Here is a 20192-nt window from a genome sequence, read left to right on the forward strand (position 1 = left end):
CGCATAGGGAGTAGGGAATAAGTAACGAATAGTAAACAAATAAGTAACAGGGTATTAACAGAGCGCTGGAACGGGTAGATGCACGCTAATAGGGTCATTTCATCTCTAATTACACATTGTTACTACCAGAGACATGGACACAATTTAAAATCCTTTTCTAAAAGGTGCAACGTACAACAAACGTATTATAAGTGAATAGGTAACGAATAGGTAACGAATAGGTAACGAATAGGTAACAGGGTATTAACCGAGCGCTGGAACGGGTACATGCGCGCTAATAGGATCATTTTATCTCTAAGAACACATTGTTACTACCAGAGACATGGACACAATTGAAAATCCTTTTCTAAAAGGTGCAACGTACAACAAACGTATTATAAGTGAATAGGTAACGAATAGGTAACGAATAGGTAACAAAAAGGTAACGAATAGGTAACGAATAGGTAACAGGATATTAACCGAGCGCTGGAACGGGTACATGCGCGCTAATAGGGTCATTTCATCTCTAATTACACATTGTTACTACCAGAGACATGAACACAATTGAAAATCCTTTTCTAAAAGGTGCAACGTACAACAAACGTATTATAAGTGAATAGGTAACGAATAGGTAACGAATAGGTAACGAATAGGTAACGAATAGGTAACAGAGTATTAACCGAGCGCTGGAACGGGTATATGCGCGCTAATAAGTTCATTTCATCTCTAAGGACACATTGTTACCACCAGAGACATAAACACAATTGAAAATCCTTTTCTAAAAGGTGCAACGTACAACAAACGTATTATAAGTGAATAGGTAACGAATAGGTAACAGGGTATTAACCGAGCGCTGGAACGGGTACATGCACGCTAATAGGGTCATTTCATCTCTAATTACACATTGTTACTACAAGAGACATGAACACAATTGAAAATCCTTTTCTAAAAGGTGCAACGTACAACAAACGTATTATAAGTGAATAGGTAACGAATAGGTAACAGGGTATTAACCGAGCGCTGGAACGAGTACATGCGCGCTAATAGGGTCATTTCATCTCTAATTACACATTTTTACTACCAGAGACATGAACACAATTGAAAATCCTTTTCTAAAAGGTGCAACGTACAACAAACGTATTATAAGTGAATAGGTAACGAATAGGTAACAGGGTATTAACCGAGCGCTGGAACGGGTATATGCGCGCTAATAAGGTCATTTCATCTCTAAGAACACATTGTTACCACCAGAGACATGAACACAATTGAAAATCCTGTTCTAAAAGGTGCAACGTACAACAAACGTATTATAAGTAAATAGGTAACGAATAGGTAACGGGGTATTAACCGAGCGCTGGAACGGGTACATGCACGCTAATAGGGTCATTTCATCTCTAATTACACATTGTTACCACCAGAGACATGAACACAATTGAAAATCCTTTTTTAAAAGGTGCAACGTACAACAAACGTATTATAAGTGAATAGGTAACGAATAGGTATTGAATAGGTAACAGGGTATTAACCGAGCGCTGGAACGGGTACACGCGCCCTAATAGGGTCATTTCATCTCTAAGAAGACATTGCTACCACCAGAGACACGAACACAATTAAAAAAAACGATTTATTTCAAGGTGCAACGTATACCCTGCGCATTAAAAGCGAATAAGGAACGAATAAGTAACAGGGTATTATCCGAGCGCTGGAACGGGTAATATGCGCTAATAGGGGTACTTCATCTATAAGAACACATTATTACCACAAGAGATATGAACACAATTGAAAATCCGTTTCTTAAAGGTGCAACGTACAACAAACGTATTAAAAGCGAATAAGTAACGAATAGGTAACTAATAGGTAACAGGGTATTAACCGAGCGCTGGAACGGGTACATGCACGCTAATAGGGTCATTTCATCTCTTATTACACATTGTTACCACTAGAGACATGAACACAAGTGAAAATCCTTTTCTAAAAGGTGCAACGTACAACAAACGTATTATAAGTGAATAGGTAACGAATAGGTAACAGGGTATTAACCGAGCTCTGGAACGGGTACATGCGCTCTAATAGGGTCATTTCTTCTCTAAGAACACATTGTTACCACCAGAGATATGAACACAATTGAAAATCCTTTTCTAAAAGGTGCAACGTAGAACAAACGTATTAAAAGCGAATAAGTAACGAATATTTAACAGGGTATTATCCGAGCGCTGGAACGGGTACATATGCGCTTATAGAGTTATATCACCTCTAAGAATCCAAATCTACCACCAGAGACAACAAAACAATTAAAAATCATGTTTTAAAAGGTGCAACGTATGATACACGTATTATAAGCGAATTATAAGCGAGTGATGAAACGAATTAAACAAGGTAACAGCATGCTCCGAAACGATGTACACCCTGCTAACATGTTTAACCCCACCACATTATGTTAGTATGTGTCTGTCCCTAGACAAGAGCCTGAAATTAAGTAGTTATCGTTTGTTTTTGTGTTACATATTTGTTTTCCGTTTATTTTTTTGTATATGAAATACGGCCGTTAGTTTTGTTGTTTGAATTGTTTGAAATTGTCATATCTGGGCCTTTTATAGGTGACTACACGGTTTGGGCTATGCTCATTGTTGAAGGCCGTACATTGACCTATAGTTGATAGTTTCTGTGTCATTTTGGTCTATTGTGGGTTGTTGTCTCATTGGCAATCATACCACATCTTTTTTTTTATGCAAGCGCTAACCAAGATCCATCTTCAAACATACGGACATAAAGCAGTTAAAAGGTAGAACGTATAAAAATCAAATAAGGAACAAATGAGTATCGAACATAAAGTAAAAGGATCGGTTGAGAACAAACACATATAAATAGGTCATAAAAAGATCATTTTACCTCAACAAATTTAGAACTATTACCAGATATAAGAGTATAAACAACAAGAAGTAATTGTAACAGGATGCTGTTACGAAGTCTCCCAAATAAAGCTCCCATAACTCGCTATTCATATGGTCCCATGTTAATTTGATTTGATTTTTTGTCCCATACAAGAATATATGGGCGTTTTTCAATAAAAACGTACTTTCTTGTCCCAGCCACTTTAAAAAAAATGTGTTTGATCTTTGCAAGTAATTTTTTGTGCAGTCAGTACATTGAATTAGATATAACATTTTTAAGCAAAGAAACAGTTTATTTTTTAGAGGGATTGATAAGATATTGAATTCTGAATGGTCCAAAACAACCAAAATGGCATGTCCCTAGACCGCCTGTTCAACATTCATACTCTCAAATATCGTAAAAAAATATAGAAATAAATATTAATTTTACTTAATATAAGTTCTTTAATAATTCAAAAGTATGTTTAGAGCCAACATATTTTAATAAACAGCTTTTAACATAGGATTTTTTATTTTAGAAGGTGTGTCCCTAACACAATGTCCACTACGAAACGAAGTCATTAAAACTTGCTTATAAACAGTTTTATAAAATCAATGTAATTTTTTGTTTGCAAGAGTTATAAACATTAGGGTCTTACAAAAGAAGTGATGCTTTTATAACGGCAATTAAACTGTTGGTAAGAAAAATTGAGCACATCAAATGGACCAGAGTGATGCCGTATTTTTGTAAATGTCCACTACGAAACGGGTCAAATTTCTTCAGTAACTGGTTTTAAAATTATGAAAAAAATGTCAGTGTACAGCTTAATAACGCTTTGATAAATACAGTCAGTCTTGTTACTATTGCAATATTGGGGTTGTGAGAAAAAAATAAAACATGTGAATACGTCCCCTACGAAACGGTCCCCTACGAAACAAGTTTGGGAGAAAAACGTTTCGTAGTGGACACTACCACTACCATGCAGTCTTTTTTACTCTTTTTTTCAATTATATTCGTGCAAAGCAAATAACAAAGGTTAGTTTCATGTAAGTTTTATTATGTTTTTATTAACGTTTTTCTCCCAAACTTGTAATAGGTAACGAATAGGGAATAGGGAATAGGTAACGAATAGGGAATAGGGAATAGGTAACGAATAGGTAACGAATAGGGAATAGGGAATAGGTAACGAATAGGTAACGAATAGGGAATAGGGAATAGGTAACGAATAGGTAACGAATAGGGAATAGGGAATAGGTAACCAACTTGACGTCCATCAGATCATTGTGTATTAATTTGTTATGGTCACACATGTTTCTTATCTGCCGTATTGCTTCATTGATAAATCCTCGGAATACATGCTGTGAGTGACATCTATTCTGACCCAGAGAAAAGAATTTGTTTGTTTTGAATGTGTTGCAAGGTCAAGAATGCCATGTGTTGTAAATCTTTGACTTGTAATTATATCAGCATATAAAACATGTAAAAGAACTAGTATGAGATCGCATAGGTGAACTTCAATAATTATATATTATTATTTGCCAGACGAATATATTTTTTTTTCAATTTCAACCTATGTTCCATGATATATTATGACTTCGCGCCCTCCCAGTATCTGCAATGATAGAATTCTTTGCCATACGCTTTTGCTTTAAATTACCAAATCAATGTTCATAAAATCACTCTCCCTTTTCAAGTCTTAACATATAATAAGTTGCCGCACCCAATCAATGTACAAATATATCTTAGGGTCAACCTTGCTGTTCCCCGAGACTACAAACACATGTGTATAATTATAAATTATATCTGATCTGCTTAAATCACTATACTCATATCATGCATATAATTACGGTAAACGCTACACTATTGTATATCTTAAATTATTCTCGACTCCTAGGAGTCGAGATTAAGAATTGAACGATGGACACTAAGGGCGTGAATTTTTCTTGCTACCTGATTAGAAGATATCACGAGACGAGAATAATTAAAATTTATTGATTGGTTAGGACAATCCAAACCAAGTAAATGTCCTTCAATCCCGTAGAGTATCGGATTTGTCGTCTCTATTTTAGCAATTAGATTTTACACAGGTAACTTTTATCTATAAATAGACGAATCTTCTGGAGTAAACAACAACGTTAAACGATACTACAATTTCATAACGTGTGACCTCACGTGTGTGGTAAAATTTGTTGATTGATGCACGTGGCTATTCTAGTAAATGAATTAATCTACAAAGCGAGAGCTCTTTCCATTTTCATCAGCTAAGAGTCGAATTTAGCACTTTTTGAAAGGCTATCGCTTGTCATATAACTATCATTAAATTAAACAAGAACATGGTTAAAATCATGCATTATTTTAATAGCACCGGTTATTAATTTGACCAACAAGGTGATTCATCATAATTGCAGGGTGTGTTCGATATTTAAATCTGGTGAATATCTTTGAAGTATTAGTAGTTCATTCATTCATTTCTTTATTTCCTCTATCAAGAGATTCAATGAACAACATATATGTTAACAAATCAAATTACAAAAGTTTACAAAACAGGCAACACAATACAATATTACAATATTACAATATTTACAATAACTATAGCATATTACCAAAAGAACGTTTTAAGAAAATTGCTCTCACTAACGACAGTTCATGTACTTAGCACGCTACTGTATCATCCTTCTCGTTACTCTGCTATACTCAGCAACACAGAGTGCAACGTGTACGTGGCACAAACTTAGAAAACTGTCAGTGTCGATATTTACTGTTGTTATGTGCTTGCCCAAAAGAATGCAGTATAAATGTTCATCATCGTATGAATACAGTTCGACAAATAATTGCAATGGAAACCTTTCAATAATGAAATCCCACCATGCGTCTCTGATTGATTGAGTACCACAACAACTACAACACGCATGTACGTACACATCTAGAAATGGTCTGTCGCATAGCTCGCAAGTGCTTCCCGTGTTATTAGGGATGTCAGTTAGTAATTTTGTTATAAAGTATGCGTTTATGATTTCTCTTGGTGATCTAGCGCATTTCCAGAAATCAGGGACTTTGACCGAGAGGTGAATATTTCTAAAACGAGAAAAGTTATTGTCACTCTGTATTCGACGAGTCCATTCATCACTTTGTACTTTATCTACAGTATTATTTACTATGATTTTCCAAGATTGTTTTGTAGGGAAAATTCCATCTCGCATAAAGATAATCACATATTCATGAAGATAATATTTATATAAGATATCCATAATTTCTTGAATGAATAAATAAATAAGAGTACAGGCGCACAAGAAATAGTTTGTTAAGGCTACAAAGTTTTTGTAAGAAATATAACTTCTTTATCTCTATAGTTGAAGTAATGGGATGCAATCCAAGTATACTTTGACACATATCCGACCTAGTTGAAGTTCTTAAGTCTAAAATACGCTTGACTATAAAGTGCTGAAAACAATTCAACGTTGCTATATCGTTTGACTTTAAATTAGTCCACATTTCATAACCATACAGTACAGTAGGTAACACAATAGATTTATACAGTTTAAGTAGAACGCATGGATTGGCTGACTTGAGACATACACCATTAAGCGCGAAAAATGAGTTTTTGCCTCTTCTACATGCGTTAGAGGTCCTTTCTGCCGATCTAAATTTATAGTTTAGTTCAATACCCAAATGAGTATAATCCTCTGCTAACGGGAGAACACTGTTTGCAATATGCCAATCGTATTGTAACCGAACTTCTCGTGGATTTAGGGAGAATTGCATTACACAAGATTTCTTCGCATTGAAGCAAAATCGCCATCTATTAGCATAGTCAGCACATGTATCTAACATTCGCTGTAAACCTGACGGGGTTGTGCCAATACATGAAATGTCGTCAGCGAGAGCAGGAGAGCAACTGGCTATATGATATACACCTGTTTTCTGGTTACATTTTTCAAGTTCAACCAACATTTCGTTTATGAATATCAAATATAATATACCAGACAATACCCCTCCCTGCCTTACACCTTGTAATACAGGAAAAAAATCAGAATGACATTGGTTAACAACTACAGAACTCATGGTACCAATATGACAGTCATTTATAACTGACCACATTTTACCTGTTACCCCTATATTATACAATTTATACATTAACCCAATTCTCCATACAGTATCAAAAGCTTTTTTACTATCTAAAAATGCAACAAATATTTTACTGAATAATTCAAGGTTATGATAAATAGTCTCATGTAGGTTAAATGATGCTGTTAAGCAACTAAGGTACTTTTGAAATCCTTGCTGTTGGAGATTCGGAATGTTTTTATCAAATAGCACAAAATTTATTAACCGAGCTTTAATAACGCTTTCAAATAATTTCAAAACACAGGACAGTAAACTAACTGGTCTGTAGTTATCCGGTGAAGTCTTGCACTTGGTTCCACCTTTGAAGATAGGAACAAGGAGGCCTAGTTTCCAGTTCTGCGGTATTCGCCCTTGTTTGCATTGACGATGATGTTGAATATAGCGGTTACACACTTCACAACAGAGATACCTCCGTGACGCAAATGTTCGTTTTGGACTCTGTCATGTCCGGCGGCTTTTCTATACTTTAACTGTCCTATTAATTCGGTAACTTCTTTTTCAGTTATCAACCCACCAGTTAAGTATTCCCCTTCAACACCACATGTTTTAATAATTTTTATTGTATGTACTCTCAATAGAACATTTAAAGTCATTGTCAAAATTATTCTCATCCTTTGGTTGGTATATATCATGGAAATATTCGGCGAAACAGTTTGCTACAGACTCAGGAGTATTACACACTTTATTTTCATACACAATCTCGGGATAAACTTTAGACGAACGACCTATAAAACGTTTTATTTGTTTCCAAAACAGACGCACATCACATTCGGCAGTTTCATTGAGATAATCATAACAGCTCTGTATATACTGTTCATTAGCCACTTGTTGTACACGTCTAAACTCGGACTTGGCCCTTTTGTACATTCGATAAGAGTCAAAGTGCATGCCTCGAGGCCGACCTTCTAGTACCCAACATCTACGCTTTGATCTTTCGTTGTCATGTGCTCGTTTTACATCTGCGTTCCAGTAAGGTTTTGTATGTGGATTAAAACCGCATTTCGGGATTGCAATGTCAGCAGCAGTGTGTAAAATGTTAACGAATTCGTCATTGATGGCGTCAATATCGACATAAGAAAAAGACCTCATTTTATCAATCAACATATCAACGGGATCATTCAGCAGTTTTTTGTATTCATTTATCTGCGCATCTGAAACTTTATGCCAAGCAGGTAATTTGTCGCAAGAGTTCATTACACGATGCGGGTTTGAGTCTATCACAAACTCAGCCACAACTGGCAAATGATCGGACGTGCTACTTATCTCCCCTTCATCAAGGATTTCATAGTACCTTAGTTTTCTATACATACTTTCGTTGACTCTGACAGGTAAAATGAAGGGGGTCATCTAACAATAGAAAAAAGTACTAAATAATTAGTTTTTCAAGAAAGATTTTATTATTCAAATAAGGTTTGTCTTCTGTTAACAAATCCTGCACAAGTCTCCACAATCAGTCTGAGTTTTTGTCGTGGGTGCCTCCACAAAGTACCCATCACTTTATATTTTTTAAGATCACCCATTGCATTTTCAACAAGAATTCTATATTCTTCAATAGCTCTGTTCAATTTTCTACTCTTGCGTTTCTGGAAATCTGGTTTTCTGGTAATTTGTTGTCGCGTAAATAGCGTAATTACGGGATGCCGATTCTCCCAACAGCACACATTCCAGAACCAAATGGCATATATGACCGATTTATTACCCAAAAAAAATCCAAAATTTAATGAAAGTTATCGGAGCTAGTTCTTCTGAAAACGATTCCGATTGATTATAATAGATTAAGAAAACAAATAAAATGTATTTCCTAGATTTGTTTAATTTATATATATATATATATATAGTTTGAACATTCACAAATCTTATTCACTGTTTCTTAGCTCAAAGGTATTTGTGAGTTATAGTCCTGATCACTTGGCATCTGTAGTTTTTTCCGTCATGTTTTGCGACAAAAAAAACATAACGATTTTTAGCTTTACATTTCAAAAGGTAACTGTCCGCTGCGCATTAAAATATGTCAACCACCCGTAACGCAATATTGTGACTCTAAGCGGACCATGCTACGTGCTCTAAAAAAAAGGGGGGATGGGTGTGATCAAAATTTTGCCAAACATTTCCGCTATTTAAATAATATTAATCCACATCTGTTTTGTCTAGAACAATACTTGGTAGACCCCCCCCCCCTTCCCAAAAAAAAACAAAAAAAAAAACACGCACACCGATATCTATCCTAAAGATTACTCCCTAACCCTGATGTTCCATTTATTTTTGTATCTGTGAAACAGGAAAATGTATACACCAGAATGCAGGATATGTTTATCTATTTTGTAAACTTTTTTGAGACGACCCCTGTAATTTTTGCTGTCAGAGTCGGAGTCGAAAGTCGGATCCGAGACTTTCCGTAAATCTCTATTGGGATACCTAAGACCCTTGTCCATAGAACTTCAATCTGAAAACTGTGATCTTGTGGAAGCACACGTTCAAGCTCGTTCACTAGCTGCATCTTTTCTCGAGATTCGGGAACACGCAGAAGAAGCTTTTGATGGGCTTTTTAAAAGAGCATCTACAATCGCAAATAAGAACGACATTACGATCAACAAACCGCGAACATCTGGACGCCAACGCCATAGGGCAAATGCAGCAGCTGAAACTGTAGAACAGCATTATCGGATCAACATTTTTATACCTAGTCTGATTGATCACATCATTAAACATCTCAATGACAGATTTCCGGACGATATTAAGCCAATGCTTTACGGATTTTACTTGCTACCACGGTACTTTTGTAAGTTGACGGAAGACATTATAGGCTCTATAGCTAATGAGTATATAAATGATATTCCATACCCTAATGACTTGTCACAAGAAGTTCATAGATGGAAAACTGTTACGTCGGTTAAGGAGATTGGGTCAAAATGTACAATAGAGCAAGCAATCAAACACACGCAGTTTTACCCAAATATAAGGCAAATACTACTGCTTTTGTTAGCCTTGCCAGTTGGGTCTTGCAGTTGTGAAAGATCGTTTTCTGCGCTACGGCGCCTCAAAACATGGAATAGGTAAACAATGACGGAAAACAGATTGTGTGGTCTTGCTATACTACACATACATAAGAGTGACAATGTTGGCAATATTGAAGGTATAGAAGTGCTCAAGAGATGGGATTCATCCGGTCACAGAAAAATCGCCTTGGCATTTGATAACGCTTAACCAAATAAAACTTTCAGTATAAACAAACAGTGTTACTTTATATTAATTTGAATTTTATGATCAAAATTATGAGTAATAAATTACATGTGAATTTTCAGTTTAAGGTTTGTAAATTGTGTCTGCGAAGCGAAGTTAAAATAGCTCGATTTGAACAGACAAAAAAAGCAGGATAAACCACAAAAAATGCTCAAGTTGGCAATGTCAGGGAGTCTTTCATTTTAAGTTCGCAAATTGTTTCACTAAAACTTAGTAAAAATCGCTTGTGAAGTCATAAAGCAGTATAAAGCGTAAAAAAAAATTACTTTACACCTAATCTTACTCTGAATTATAAAATTGAGAATGAAAATGGGGAATGTGTCAAAGAGACAACAACCCGACCATAGAGCAGACAACTGTATTCAATATTTTTAAGCGATTAGTTATTGAAATGTAACAAAATTCTAACAAGTAGTGGATTCTGGGGAGGTACATTGCATACAGGAAAAAAAACACGAAAAAAAATAAACCATTTTTTGTCTAAAAAGGGTCCAAAATGTTTTCGCCTCGCTCCGCTCGGCAGGGTGCCACAGCCCTGTGTGACATATGATAGACTTGGTCTTGATGTAACAACATGCCACGGTAGCTTGCTTTCACCATTTTTCTATTTATTTCAGCAAGCAAATTGAAGCCTTATGACATTAAACATCGTGAAGATGCATATTTCAATTGTCTTCTAATACAAGATAACTAAAGGATAATCGAATAGACGAACTAACATATTAGAATAAAGTTACCCTGGTGTTTGTTTAAATGATTTACGAGAATATAATGTTACCATGATAAGGGTGTGTGATCAATTTTAATGAAACACAAACTCAATGACAAAACAACATAAAAGTCTTATAGGGTGAAACTGCCAGTCTGCAACAAGATCAACGTATCTTTGCAATGTAATATCAGTAGCTCTCGATCACACGTTATGAACTAACACATTCACGCAGCTTATATATTACCATATAATTCTACACGGCGGTTGCATGTTGTTTATGTTGGTCTTTTCTATGTTAGTCGTTTTAACCATGCTAGACCTCTTGTCTATCTCTATTTATATATTTTGTTTATTGCTCCCTTATTTTCTTTAATACAGTTGACACGATTTTAATTTTCGTACTACGGAAGTCGATAAGGGCCATTCAACAAAAAAAATTATGTCGTAATTACGACATAGCATGTCGTAATTTCGACATAACCTGTCGTTATTACGACATCGCCATGTCGTATTTTCGACATATCATGTCGTAATAACGACATCGCTTTAAATATAAAAGAATATGTATTATGATTGCCAAGAGACTAAATGACACAGAAATTAACAACTATATGTCATGTCATAATGCCCCCAATAAATAGAAAAGCCCCCGCATAGTCAGCTATAAAATAGGGAGGAAAGATACCAGAGGGAGAGTCCCCGAAATGCTGTGTGGCAGACAGTGTTATTGATTAATTATTAGCTCCCTTGGTAAAACTCCAAATTTCCTATTTAATGTATTTCATTGTTAAATAATTTACATGAAGCTTAAGTATATATTTGGTAATTGCATAGCTTTTGCTATTTGAATGTATTGGTTAAAAAAAATTATTTACATTGTAAAGTTTCATATTTGCATCGTCGCAAATTCTTTGGTTACCTTCTTTGGATACCTTCAGTGAGAAACTTATATATTTTATAGATCCCATTTTGGGACGACATCAAAGCATCTATGTAAGATAAAAAAAAAAACTTAATTCAAATAGTTTGGGGGTGGGGGGATTGAACTGCTGCAAGATTTGGTTATCCGACATTGATTTTTACATATAGCCATATGGGTCAATCAATTTTTCCCAAATTAAGTTAAAAGGGGGTAGGGGGGTCAGTGAAAAAACTATTTGAATTAAGTTTTGTATCCTTCATTGAACTTTTGATGTCGTCCCTTAAGTTTATTAAGTTAGCAACTGTGAAAGTGCTGTACAGCCACACATGGGTGATATAAAGAAGATTAATACGTGGAATTATATGAGGACTGACATTGCAAGCCAAGCATTTCATCTCCTTTTAAGTAATAAGGGTAAATTGAAGTATTGTTTGCTCTATTTCTACTTTCAAACGTTGGGCACGATGTTCCTACAAGTTACAACACGACGTTACACTTAAAATGCGGCGTCGAAGAGGGTTTTTGACTTCGATTAATTTTTGCAAGTTTTATTCGGTTTTTTATATTGTTGGTTGATTCTGGTTCTGTTCGTTTTGTGATGTCATTTTATCAAAAATAATCTCGAGTTGTGGAAATCGATTTAATAATGTTTACCCTTTAAGTTATTTCAACTAAAAGAGCAGTACTGTCGCAAGTAATGTAGGAAGGAAAGATGGGACGGAAGTACATGTATACGGTTTGCCATATTCCGTATTCCCATAGGATGTTTAACGTTCAAGGTGCATATCATCTGTCATTGTAATATTTCTATATCTTAATTCAACCCAATTCAAATATATCTGACACTCTGCAAGTAAATCGAACATTTTTATCCTTGATTACATTTGAATAGAATTGTATTTTCCCTGGCACATAAGTTGTCGAAATACATTCCTTCAATTACTTGAACCTTGGCTTGAGAATTATTTCCCAAGTCATCTGTAGTGTTTAACTTCTGATATACATTTTAAAATATAGTAATCTACTCTTGGATCGTCCGCGAAAACGGCAAATATAATCCCGGGTTTTATTAATTCGATGAAACGGTTTTCGTCGCTGTTTGGGATTCGTCTTTCAATTACCACCATTTAATGCACAAGTTTATATTGACGAAAAGTTCCGGCTTCGCTAGTACAGGAATTACTTTCATCACGACAGTTATAACATGAGTAGCAGGACAAATCGCGAAGTAAAACATTCCGTGAGTCTTTTAATATTGGTGATTGCACCTTACTGAAGTGACGACTTTAAATGATCTATTTCGGAGTACTTCCGTAACATAAATTTCAATTCGCATTTTACATTTAGAGGACTGTCTTGGTGTCTCCAATTTGTCTTTGCAAAAGTTGGACGAAGTTCATGTAATGGGATTTTTTCCCTATTTCCCAATTCTTTTAAATAAATCGTTAAAAGCTATAAACGATTAATAAAAATTGCAAAATTTAACCTGTGTCGAACCTATGTCCCCGGGCGGAGTCTATAGCAACATGCACTATTCTTTTTTTTTCAACAGCAATCATTAACCTCTTTTTCCAAATTTCATAACACGATTTGTTTTAATTATCATGAACATTTAATTGAAACTTTAGCACATGTAACGTCGGAAATTAGCGTCTTCTTTGTTCTTTAAACAGTTTTGTAGAATTATTATGGTGAATAGAAATTCTTGCAAGCATTTATGTTGGTCAGCTAGTTAACCCAACTCAATCACTCTCAGACTCCGACCATCACGACATGCCAAGTTACTGTCATTTTCATGGGAGGGAAGCACTGTTTAACTGTTACAAGATATTTCATTTTACATACTTCAATTTTTGTAACATTTTGGTGAGATGCATTCAATTCTCTTCCACCAAACTGACCATTATTCTGACGAAGCGGAATATATTCCGACATCTTGAATATATATTTTCTGGTGTACGGGAGATAACTCCCATAGCAACAAACGTCGATTTTCCCGTTTTCCGCTAGAGGCGTTCATTTACGTACCTCTCACCTTAAGATTTAAGACGTTTTCAGACGTTTGGACAAATTGGCTACCGTTTTGTAATGTGTGGAAGTATTTTATTCCTTTAAGACTCAAATATGTAGGTAATAAGAAAAGAATCTTGGCATTTTTTACTCTTCATGTATCTAACTTTCGTTTTGATCAATTATAAAAAATACGCGTTAACTGCTTTGAAAAATGAAATATCAACTTGGACAAAATGGCTACCGTTTGAAAAACGACTGTGTAGAGAAGATTTTATTGAATCAGCAATATTTGAACTCACATGAGGCAAATATTTGTACTTTTGTTAGATATTATTATTGTCTTATTCTTTTTATTCATTTTCTGCTATATCTACTTATAAAATTCACTTTCAGTCGTTGAGTTAACGAAAAACATCGTTGGACATTTTTCTTATTCCAGCTTAATATGCAGCCACCGAGTCAAATGAAATCTGGCAAAATTACTGCTTTAACGCCACAAAGAACCGACACATGTCGTTGTTCCTGCCAAGAATCAAGAAGATCAGAGAATAAAAAATAGGATCACTATACATAAGAGTTAAAACAGTTTTCCATAAATGTAACGTTGGACATCCGTTTTTTTTTTCTCTCACATATAGCTTTTTTTATTTTAATCCTCAAATATACTAGATATTACTTAGTATATGATCAAGAGCTGTAAAAACATAATTTAAAACATATATTGAATTTGTTTTAATATTGTTTCGTGTTTTCTAACACTTTTATTTTGTTTTTCGGATGAAATTTCGAAGATTCTGTTTTAAATCCTAGGGGGTACAAGTAGGAACATCGTGCCCAACCTTTGAAAGTAGAAATAGAGCAATCAATACTTCAATTCACCCTTATTACAAGAAGCCATGTAGTTTGCGCTTATTTATAGGTAGATGGAAAGCTTGGCTTGCCTTGGTAGGACTGAATGTCAGTCCTCAGATAATTCCACATATTATTCTTCCATAAATAGAGGTTTATGGACTTTACGAATTGATTCTTTTATTTCTTTTACTTTTTGTATCGACCTTGTCTGGCTTTACAGCTCTTTCACGGCGGGTACCTTTTTAAAATCAGATGGGATCTTTAAAATATATAAGTTTCTCACTGAAGGTATCCAAAGAAGGTAACCAAAGATTTTGCGACGATGCAAATATTAAACTTTACAATATAAATAAATATATTTAACCAATGAATTCAAATAGCAAAAGCTATGCAATTGCAAATATATACTTATTAAGCTTCATGTAAATTATTTAACAATGAAATACATTAAATATGAAATTTGGAGTTTTACCAACTTTCCTCCCTCTTTTATAGCTGACTATGCGGGGGCTTTTCTAATTATTGGGGGCATTATGATGACCTATAGTTGTTAATTTCTGAGTCATTTAGTCTCTTAGCAATCATAATACATATTCTTTTATATATAGCGATGTCGTTAAATTTCACGACATGATATGTCGAAATTACGACATAACGATGTCGTTATAACGACATGTTATGTTACGACATAGCGATGTCGTAATAACGACATGTTATGTCGAAATTACGACATGCTATGTCGTAATTACGACATAATTTTTTATTTTTTTTTTAATGGCCCTTATTATATCGGCTTCCGTATCTTACCGAATTGATGTTTTGTTTTGTTTTTTAAACTCATAAGTTATTGGTTATTGTGCCCTCTCATTTTTTTAATACAAAGTTTTGTTACATTTCAACTTTAAGTGTGCTACAAAAGATTCGTAAGGCACATGATTTACAATTCAAAAACAAAGCAAGTATTAATAAATATGAGTCTCATGTCGTTAATTTTATTGACTGGTATGGTTCAATAATACTACGAAGCTGTTGTAACATGTGCTCAGCAGAAAGTAACAATGAAAAGGAAAAGGGTTGAACAGTCATTAACACGTTCAATTCGTCCCCGAGGGTATCACTAGCCCAGTAGTCAACATTTCGGTGTTGACATGAATATCAATAATGTGGTCATTTTTTTAAATTTCCTGTTTACATTACTTTGAATTTTTGAAAAACTAAGGATTTTCTTATCCCAGGCATAGATTACCTTAGCCGTATTTGGCACAACTTTTTGGAATTTTGGATCCTCAATGCTCTTCAATTTTGTACTTGTTTGGCTTTATAAATATCTTGATATGAGCGTCACTGATGAGTCTTATGTAGACGAAACGCGCATCTGGCGTACTAAATTATAATCCTGGTACCTTTGATAACTAATCAATCCCGCTTCATTCTTTTCTTTATGTGTCTTTCCCATTTCAGTAGCCTGTATTATCGTGGTTGTGAATGGTTTATTTTTTTCATTTTTTTGTTTAATCCATCACCATACCGTTGGTTTTTCGTTTGAATTGTTGCACATTAAACCATGTCTGGGCCTTTTATAGCTGAATGTTTTTTATTGGGTCTGCTCATTGTTGAAGGAATTGCGGTGGCCGTTAAGTGCTTAAATTACGTCATCACGATTATTTTTTTTGATAATGGTACACTATCATTGGCAGTTAGTTATAGCATATCTCCTTTTTGCATATTGAAATTAATGAAAATATAGATTACTAAATTAGTGAGTAATTTGTTTTAAAAAACCGTTTTGAGAGTTCTGTATGAATAATTTTATATTAACATCACTATCTTTAAAATCCCGGACAATATGTTTATAGTACTCGGGGCGGGGGGAGGGGTGCAGACGATGTAAAAAGCCTGATTTTGAATTTAACGTAATCTGTTTTCAAATCTGCATGGACATTAATTTCTTGAAAAATATGTTTGGCAGCGTTTAATAAAAGTCTGACTCATATTACCGCGAAATAAGAGTAAATAGACTTGATCGTATACGGTATAGTTTCACTCGAAAATGGTAGACCGATTGCGATTCACCCAAGAAAAAAATCTCAGCCAACCACTAGTATACCTACCGCTCAGTAAATTATGCAGGTTAACAATTATTTGTACTAATTTAAAGCTCTGTCGGTCATACAATTTAAACACGAACATTTAAATTTATTTTGTATGAAGGAAGTTAAATCATTAATTGTAATCTATGGTGGATATCGATTATTTGGCCTAGACAGGTAAAGTATGAATTTGTAAATAACATATTTTATGTAATATAACACTATATAAGACATAATATCTTCAAAATTTTATTGTATTTATTTGTTTTCGTTCATGCCAATTTTTTTTTATAAATACAAATGTTGTAGAACGATAGTGTTGCCGTTTGTTTCATTGTTCACCATTTATGTACTGATTGACTTTGGTGAATCCATTTTCTGTTTTGGAATCATTATTTTTTGTTTTAAAATCGTTATTTCTCTTGTTTATATATAATTATGCATTATTAAGATTATATATATCTGATAATAACATTTTCAATATATATATGAACAGTATAAAGAAATATCAATTCTGTTGATTTGGTAAAATTAATCATTGTTGTAAGAGCAAGCCGTAACACGTTACGTATACATAACTACAGGTGTCATTCGTTTTATCGAAAAACTATCGTGAAAGAATAACTAACAGTGGTCAAACATTGCGATCGGATACTTCAAAATCTGTGCAAAATCTTCTGCATTTTCAAAACTTTGGAAAAAGAAATATGTCTGTCAAACGATTCAACTTCCTTAACGATATCGTGCACTATATTACAGAAAAAGTGCAGTACTTGTTAGGAAAACACAAAAGGCGATACACAATCCTATGTGAATCATAAGGGGGAAACATCACGCTGTGTACTATAATGTTCATATTCCAATATATTTTGATATAATATTTAAAAAAAAAAATGTTTTTGAGAAAAGTATAACTTTGTTGATTTTAACTCAAAATATATCGTGATAGATTAGGCAACACATTATTTTGATGGTAAAATACCAGGCATGGCCAGTCTAAATTAACAGAGAACAACATTAATTTTTATTTATTTTTCCTATTGACAAAATTGTAATTGGCTGAAACGTGCAGTAACTTATTAAGAACGTTAGTTTAAACAATATTTATTCAGATAAATCAACATTAAACATATTATACAATGAAATAATATTAAGGATTCAGAAACAAGCAATTTGCTTTTACAAATCTGTCTCCCTTTACAGACATAATACACTTATTGAACAATACATAAATATAAATACTGGCATGCTCTGTAATAAATATATGAATATGAAAAAGGTGAAAAAGGAAGAAAAAAAAAATCATGAGAAAAATAAAATAAAAATAATAATAAATAAACGTGAATAATTGTAATTTATACAGTGTGAAATGCTTGGGTTCCTATTGAGTGATGAGGCATTAACATCAAGGGTTAAAACGTTTACTTTTAATAATATATTTTTGCACCAAACTGAATAAAATACTATTTTGCTCATCTGAGAGTACCGTTAATCCAAAAAGCAAAGTTTTTGTGTCTACTTGGACAGGAAGAACTGAAATAGAATCTAATAGTTCATGTCTTAAATTAATGTATATAGGACAAGATAACAGAAAGTGAGTATTTGTTTCTACATCACCACAACGACAATTTGGAGAGTCTACTAAATTACGAACGAAAAGGTGAGAATTCAAAGAACTTGAATCCATTCTTAAGCGAGCATGAAGAATTTGACCAAAACGATGTCCTATATAATAATACGTTGGGACCTTACTATTTTGGGTACTAATTTGTTTTTTGAATAATGATAGAGATTCACATTTTCTTATGTTTAAGTTAAGAGTGTTCCATAGTTTTGTTGTTGCAGGGATGAAATATTCAGAATATAAACGGGTCCGTGTGTTGACTTGGGTAATATTATTTCTTTGTCTTGTATTATGATCATGCCTACTTCCTACTGAATCAGGCAATAAGTCGCTTAAGTACTCTGGAGTTTTATTATTCAAAATTTTGTGATAATGAATTAGTCTATGATTGCGTCGTCTTTCAGATAATTTTTTTTTTAATTAAGAACGTTGAATAATGCTTTCATTTTGTCAGTGATATCATACATATTATTAGTTACATAGTGTGCTAGTGACCTAATACGGTATCTATGGGGTCAGTCAATTCCATAAGGGGCGAGAGCGAAGCTCGAATCCCTATATGGAATTGACTGACCCCATATATAACGTATTACGTCACTAGCACAAGTAATGTAACGAATTTATCTTATCGACTATCTTAACGTGTGAATTTAGACTAGTGACCTATCAAAATGAGCAAGTCTTCAATATTGGTATCATTAAGAAAGTACTTCCATTGATCCTACAAAAACAGATGCCAACAGTAAGAACTTGTTAGGTTTAAAAGTGTTTTATCTGCTATTGGATTATGTGTCTTACTTAAATGGCGGCGAATAAAAGAAAATTATTGCTTATTTATTTCCGCTGGGTAATCGTTTATGGACAATAACTAATAAACAATCTATGAATTTATTTCAATCTTAATAATCAATTTCTTCGTCTGTTGAAACCTTTAAGATTTTTTCTCAGTACCGTTTTGTTTTATAAAGGGACGTAAAACCACTACTAACCGTGTATGAAATAAGCCCCGCCTCCCTTTTAACCTAATATGGAATATAAAGGGGCGTACCAACACTACTAACCGTGTATGAAATAAGCCCCGCCTTCCTACTAACCTAATATGAAATATTATACACAGTCTCCTTGTGGACGCTTTTAACCAACCATATTCCTAGAAATGTTTAGGAGGTAAGATAAATACCCATATTTAGACCCGTTTTCTCTTAAGGTAGCACAATATAAAGATTTTTTTACTTCCAATCACTAACCATTCAAATGCTGTAACTTTCTTATGAATGCATAGAAAATAATAAAAGAAGTATATATAGATAGATAAAAGATTAATCTTTTAAATGAATGCAATATTTTTATTATGCAATCATTATGTAATCAATTATTATGTAATTAGTGGTAAAATCCAAGTAAATTCACTTGAATGAATTTAGCTCTATCATCTCTTTAACTAAACAGAAAATTTTAACTAAATCTTAATCAACACATCATGGGCTTCAAAAGGGTGTCTCAGATTGTCTCTATGGTATTCCATTCTCTCATAAATCTCTGATTAGTGTACACATCCTAACCACATGAAAGAAGATAATGTTTAATTAGGTGTAAAATTTGTTCTATACATTCTATCTGAAATCTGAGACACCCTTTTGTAGATAATGGCCATAGGAACAACATATAATAAAATCAACCCTCTAGGGATACCTATGCAGAAGCTAATTTCATTTGAAAGTGGAAATTTGGTGAAAAATATTTTAGACACAATTAACATTATAA

General features: G+C 33.9%; 1 protein-coding gene across 1 annotated transcript in view; it reads left to right on the plus strand.

Annotated features, from left to right (window-relative positions):
• Positions 1 to 16916: 16916 nt before the first annotated feature.
• LOC143066398 (uncharacterized) overlaps positions 16917 to 20192 on the plus strand; it is a 44380-nt gene continuing 41104 nt past the window's right edge. The window contains exon 1 of the mRNA XM_076239336.1: positions 16917 to 16981. The gene's annotated coding sequence lies outside the window, so the exon portion shown is untranslated. The remainder of the gene's footprint in view (positions 16982 to 20192) is intronic.

Source organism: Mytilus galloprovincialis, chromosome 3, assembly GCF_965363235.1.
Source record: "Mytilus galloprovincialis chromosome 3, xbMytGall1.hap1.1, whole genome shotgun sequence".
NCBI classification, from domain to species: Eukaryota; Metazoa; Mollusca; class Bivalvia; order Mytilida; family Mytilidae; genus Mytilus; species Mytilus galloprovincialis.